The sequence below is a fragment of the Bradysia coprophila genome, unplaced genomic scaffold (assembly GCF_014529535.1).
Source record: "Bradysia coprophila strain Holo2 unplaced genomic scaffold, BU_Bcop_v1 contig_232, whole genome shotgun sequence".
NCBI lineage: Eukaryota > Metazoa > Arthropoda > Insecta > Diptera > Sciaridae > Bradysia > Bradysia coprophila.
In genome coordinates, this window is record NW_023503493.1 from 9,091,221 (window position 1) to 9,098,167 (window position 6,947).

The following is a 6,947-nucleotide window of genomic DNA, read 5'->3' on the forward strand; positions in this document are numbered from 1 at the left end:
ATGATTATTTCAAAAAAAATTATTAGCATTCAATGTAGAACAATTCGTAAGCGGCATAACTTCATTTAATTATTAGGTTTCAAAACACATTTTCCTGTTTCTCCATCACTATTTCCTTCCACTTTGCTACAAATCAATTCAGGACAACATTCTACAACTTGAAATGATAGTTGACTCGTATTCAACAAACAGCGATGGTAACCTTCATTGAAACATCTGCGATCACGATCCAGCTAGAATAATTCACCAAAAATAAATGAATTTAGAAATACAAAGATATTCTAGCCGATTGAAAATTTACCATCCATTCATTTTGAGGTAGTAAATATTCCGGCGTTCTTGCACTGTACGCCGAATTAATGGCACATAAAATGTACACAATTCCGACAAAAATCAAAAATTGTATTTTCATTGTTTGACAATCTTAGTTTCTTTACACTTAACTGAGCTCGATTGACAAAACTCAGTCGTATTTATTACGACTTCAACTTGATTAAGAACATTAAAAAAATCGAACCCGCGACCCAAGATTATGAAATAAATAGTATTTTTCCTAACGCATGCCAAACTGCGTTTTTATCGAATGAGAGGTTTTCAGCTCAAGCCGGGGGCGAGTGCTGGAGTCGAATTATGTAAAAAAGAATTTTACCATAAGTTAGGAAGAACGTTTTTCCTAAACGACGTGGGAAATAAGAGATTTCAACACTAGTTAGGAAAATAACTATTAGTCCTGGGTACGAAATGCACTATTACATGACTAGGGATAAAAAGAAAAGTCTCGTTTTTGTGTGAATTTTGTTGATCCGAAGTATTTGAGGTCAATAAACACATGAAAATAAGGCTTTTGATCTTTTTATCCCGAGTTATGTAACCAATCATTGAAACTATTGCATCAGAATTGAACATATATGGTAGAAGATAGAACATTATGCGGAGTTCCAACGCCTGTGCTATTGGGTTTTAGAAAATTGATCGATGAATGTGAAAAAATTGGTTCGAAAATGTGAATTATTATTCAACCAATTGAGCCGGTAGGATCAGAATTCAATGATTCGTCACCTGGAATCAGAGTAATCGCAGATAATTTTCAACTGTTACGAGCTCCATTAGCACCAATCTCTAAAAGAAATAAGTAAGAAGAATGCTCAATTAACAACATTACTCGAGCGTTAACACACCACAATTAACCCTTAGGAGACGTGTTGTTTTAATACAACAATTTCAAAAAAATTTGTACTGAAATACAACAAAAATGCAACACTTTTGGTCTACCGTTAGTAATCATAGAGTTAAGCCAGATACAACGCTTCAATAGTAAAATAATAAAATGCTTGGTTAACCACTTATATCTAGGTTCATTGGTACGTTGCTCATGCTAGTTATTTGCGTGGATCGGCATCACAGCCGTGCTTCGCCGCAGACAGGGCAGCAGTGAACAAGAGAAACGACTGCAGGACGTTTTGCAACATGTATCATTTCGTAGCTTTCTCGGTCGATTGTCTTGGTGGTTGGTCTAAGGAGGCGCAGACATTCGGTTTCGAGTTGGGAAGGAAATTGAACCTTATCACAGGTGAGCCAAAATCTTTTTACTATTCCGACAAAGGGTGAGCATTGCTACACAAAGAGGGAATTCGGCGAGTGGGTTGGGAACGATCCCTTCGGATTCATCCTAGAATGAAGTTTATTGCTTCAAGTAATGGTAATGGTTTGGATCATGTATCTCAACGTGTAAATTATGATGGAAGAATAAAAAAAATGTTTTTAAAGTTCACATTAACTGCATGCTAAGGTAAGCGGGGGTATAGCTGACCGTGCAGGTGTACCTGACCAGCTACATTATTTATCAGTTTTGGAAAATAATTACAAATGAAAATACGCAAATTAACGTTATAATTAATCTTTAGAGCCTAAAGATTAATTTTTTCATGAAAATAATGCGATTATTATGTTTACTTATTTGATACAACCATAAAATGAAACCAGTGCACCATATCAGTACAAAGTTGCACATTTCTTAAGAAAATCGTAAGATCGGTGTGGTCTAATTTAAGGTTTTTATTGACAAAAGAATTATTAATGGACAAAGTTTTGGTGTTTTTAGGTAGTAAATAGTTCGACAATTAATATTATTAACATAAATAGCGTCTAAAAGTTAATATTTGATTAACTACATGGTGGTCAAAACATTGCATCAAAAATATGCCATGTTTGTGTAGTTGACCGCACCAAATTCCGTACATTTTTCTTCATGTGACAAATTCACCTTCCATGTGTACAAAATTATGTGATTAAAATTCGTTGATATTTTGTGTTTTTATGCGTTTTTATCATTGAAATTGGTTAATATCAGTGAATTAAGAGTAAAAATGTGTCGAATAATGCGAAATTATTGCGAAAAATGTGAAAAATGTCTTTTCTGTATACGTGAGAGTGTATTGGTGAGCTATGATATGAATCGGTCGGTAGGGAAAGTAAACGGTCGAGAAGGAAAGTAACGGTTGGGAAGGAAAGCACCAACACACTCTCACTATTACAGAAAAATATCTTTCAAAATACCCCAATACACACTCGATGTGTGTTTTCGCTTGGGCTTCGCCCGCGCGTGCACACACATCTTGTGTGTATTGGGGTATGTTGAAATATACTATAATTTTGTAGCGGTCAACTACTGCAACTAGACTGGTCAGGTATAAAAACATCCGTTTTTTAGTGGTCAGCTACTGCATCAAAAACAGTGCTTCAGTAAAATCAGTTTTTTACAATAAAAATTAATTAATTGTCAATATTTCTGATATTCTACGGAATGGGAACAGATCAAATTAAATTCTGACGAAGGAAAAACTTAGCTTCATCGAAATCATTCTGAGATACTGATGACCAAAGTTGAAAAATTGCTTAGACGGTCAGCTACTACCTCGCTTACCTTATTGTATCAAAAACATCTGGGAGATAACGTTTCGCAATTATATTTATTTTTTAAGAAGAGCAATTTTCAGCTGTAAATATTGTCTTATCTCTCGTTCTAAAGTTTGGTGACGTTATCGTCATTGATTTCAGTAATAGAGATAAGACAACATGCTCATTTGATACGGTGTTGGTTGGTGTTGGTGTTGCTAAAGTTTATGGATCGGAACATTTATCTTGGCAGAAGATTGTACACATAATACAAAATTGCATGTAAATATTGGACCTGGATTGCGGTATGTAATATTAATTTGCTTGTTAAAACTAGAATCAATACAGTCAAACTTAGTTGTTCCACGATTTCAATGTTGAGCCCAAGTAGCATTCAACTGTTAAAATTGGGTTGTACAACCGCTATGTAACCGCGGTTATAAATATTTTGGAGATAACCCAAAATAACTAATTAGTTGTCGAAACGTTACTGCAACATTGTAGCAACGGTTGTACAACGGTTTTTGCCCAGTTGTAAAATTCTATTAACGAATTGGTTGTGTGACGGTCATACAACGAATTGGTTAAAGTTGTGAAAGGGTTGCAAAACCGTCGTAGGACTTATGTCACATTTGAAAATTCAATATTGTTTCACTTTTAAGTTGTACCGTTTGACAACTTTTTCGTTTATTATTATTATCAACTTCTAACTACATTTTCAAGAACACGTTTTTACATTGAAAATTTGATCTGCGATTGGATATTCGTAAATCAATTCACATTATTTATATGCACAGAAAAGACGTTTGTATGCACTGCAATCGATTTTTTTTAAATTAATTATTCCTTATTTGGTGTGTAAATAAAGTAAGACTTGTTTTCTTCACAGTTTGATTTTGGTCAACAATTAGTCAGTCAGACGTTTTTCCAATTTTCCGGACATTGATATTGAAAGATTTCACTGCTATGCCAGTTAAACAAAATTTTATCGATCTATTTCACTTTTATTGTAAGAAACTGTTGTCGATCCTAGATATTCCTAAAGAGACCTAACAAGACATAAGAATCCTAACTTCGACAACAGTGGCAGACAAAAGTTGTGAAATTGATCTATAAAATGCTGTTTTACAAATTGACATAAAGATACAAAATGACTATTCACAAAATACGATCAATTTTCATCACAATTTTCAAACTTCACATTAATTCATTGTTTCACATTATGGCATCGTATTAAAATTGCATTACTAAAGCAAAACAAGTTACTCGCAGATTACATCTCCGACCGATCTTTTTTGCATGACATCTTGATTCCAACTGACGCGTCAGTTAGAATCAAAATGTCATAAATCAACCACTGAAAATGTATTGGTTGCATAACTGTTTTAAGACGAATTAGTTAAGTAGATTACTCCAACTTATTGGTTGTATAACAGTTAATTGACGAATAAGTTTTTGGAAAAAATTGTCGATTCACTTATTCGTTTCATAACGGTAGTACAACTAATTCGTTAAAAATTGAATGATAACGAATTAGGTGTGAAACGGTTATGTAACGAATAAGTTATTGTGAACATAACGTATTCGTTACATAACCGTTGGACAACGAAAAAGTTTGCAACGAATTAGTCAATTTTCCAACCGCGGTTATGAAATGCTACTTGGGAGAAAATTTTGAAAAAATGTATTAAATTTGCAGGGTTATTGAAGAGAATGCCTTCGGTCAAAAATCTCTATTTGATATTGTACAATTTGTTGCAAACGTTTGGCTGGACATATTTTGTGTACAAATCAACTGAACATTTTCATTTAAAAACTGATAATAGTTCATTGGATTTATGGCACTCAGTAGAGCATTCTTTGAAAGTTTTTCAAACTGTCGCACTGCTTGAGGTTATCATCCATTCAACAAACTCATCGAATGTACATGATCGTGTAGATTCCAATTTCAGATTGGCCATGCAATATTCGGCATTGTCAAGTCAAATGTTCCGATAACAACATTTCAAGTATTAGCTCGCTTACTGAACCTTTGGGGAATCCTTAACGTAAGTCCGACAACACAAAAATCCGTTGGACTTCCATTGATTATAATCGCTTGGGGAACCACGGAAATAGTTCGCTACGGACACTATACCACTTCTCTGTTGAAATTTCCTGCTATTTTACAATGGTTGAGGTATGTGCATAAAAACTGAAGAGCTTGTAGAACAGCGTATGAATGTAATGTGCTTCCATTTACAGATATTCCATGTTCATCGTTCTCTATCCATTAGGACTGATTGGAGAACTCATTGACATCTATTATACTGTCCAATATGTTAAGGGGAAAAACATATGGGGTCACATACTTCCAGGCTGGATGGATTTTGGAGTGACATATTTTCATGTCATAGTGGCGTTAACTTGTATTTTAGTGCCACGTATGTATACTACAGTGGATACGAACACGATTACGATTATATTAATATACTTCTGTTCCTTACAGTTACTCCGTTTTTATACTTTCATATGTTGAAACAGAGAAGAAAAATTTTGGGTGGCAAGAAACAAACAAAAGTTAAAACCAAATAAATCGAACCAAGTCAATCAAATAAGTTGAAGTAATGCCCACGCTCAAAACGCTTTTACGCACAAAATAAGTAATTGGATACCAGTTGGATGTAGTTTTTTGAAACTGAGCTCAATAAACTTTGGTTTAAATTTTTCGTTTAAATTATTTTCCATTTTGTGTACTTCCTAGTAACCGATCGTCCATAAAAAAAACATTTATGCAACGATGCCACAACATATTGAACAACGCACTTCAAGCATGAGTGGTCCTCTAAATAGAGTACGGAAATGGGACAGTGTATCGAACAAATTTTGGCACTGTAAAAAAACTTTTAAAAATTTTTCCTTCAAAATAGTACTTTATTTGGCAGCTGAAGTGCATTGATTGTAAGCAACATACAAATAGATCAAAAAGGTTTGATAACTTTTTTAGATTCAAATATTCTTTTTTTTATATTTTGAAGAGAAAATTCATTTTACATGCTACAAGCGTCGAAAACCGTACTTTTCATGTTTCTTCACTTCTTTCGACGCCCTCAGCATGTAATAAATATTATGCACGTATGGCAAAGCGGTCGAGGCTTGCCGAGACGGCTTGTCATACGTGCATATTCTTTTTTATCGCATAAGCGAAAACGAGACAACAAGATATGCGAATGACACTTTGACAACTTACAGAAGTATAATGTTTGTTTATATATCCTAGGTGAATAATTTTTTCGGGGAATCACACAGCGTATGCGATAAAATCTATTACATAACTAGGGATAAAAATTAAAAGTCTCGTTTTCGTGTGTTTATTGACCTCGGCTTCGCCTCGGATCAACAAAATTCACACGAAAACTCTACTTTTCATCTTTTTATCCCTAGTCATGTAAAATACTATTTATTGATTAAACCCCAAATTTGTATCAAAGCATGAAACAAATTCCACCCATGGAGTGGCTTCTATTCTTAACAAAAATTTCCCTATTATATTTATCCAGAACCATGGAAACTGGCCTGATTCAGGAGAAACAGGAGAAAAGCTAAAAACTTAACTAAGGAACAATTCAACAAATCACGAAATTAGAGTACATAAAAAATCTCGTCCAATCGTCCGAATTCATCTTCTCTAAACGTACCCATAACATAAGCTGCATTTGAACGCTGTAAAGCAATACCTATCTTTGCTTCAAATAAGCCTTAAATCTTGTTTCACCAGTTCTTTCAGAGATCAAATTGCAAAGAATTTCCACGAACTGAGCAGCTTCCTCGCACCAAGTACCTAGCGTACCACTGCGAATGGTAAAATGAAATAACCTTGATCGGAAAGCTGTTTGTAACGGTTTAATTTGACGTCTGCTGGTTTTCTCGCGACTGAACCAGTCTTTTATGAACTACAACCTAAGTATGACGCAGCTAAGGTGTCGGAACATGTTGCATCCCAGACCACCATCTGACCATTACACCATGGTATCAATGTGACTCCGTCCACTCTTTTTTCTTATCATCTCTGA

At 34.5% G+C, this 6,947-nt stretch overlaps 2 long non-coding RNA genes across 2 annotated transcripts; one reads left to right on the forward strand and one right to left on the reverse strand.

Annotated features, from left to right (window-relative positions):
- Positions 1 to 471, reverse strand: LOC119076443. Its single transcript, XR_005087622.1, has 2 exons — positions 302 to 471; positions 1 to 233 (listed from the first exon to the last, which is right to left on the reverse strand). It is a non-coding gene; the product is annotated as an uncharacterized LOC119076443 (long non-coding RNA).
- Positions 472 to 3,090: 2,619 nt separating this feature from the next.
- On the forward strand, positions 3,091 to 5,475 carry LOC119076444. Its single transcript, XR_005087623.1, has 5 exons — positions 3,091 to 3,200; positions 4,595 to 4,788; positions 4,848 to 5,074; positions 5,140 to 5,318; positions 5,384 to 5,475. It is a non-coding gene; the product is annotated as an uncharacterized LOC119076444 (long non-coding RNA).
- The last annotated feature ends 1,472 nt before the right edge of the window (positions 5,476 to 6,947 follow it).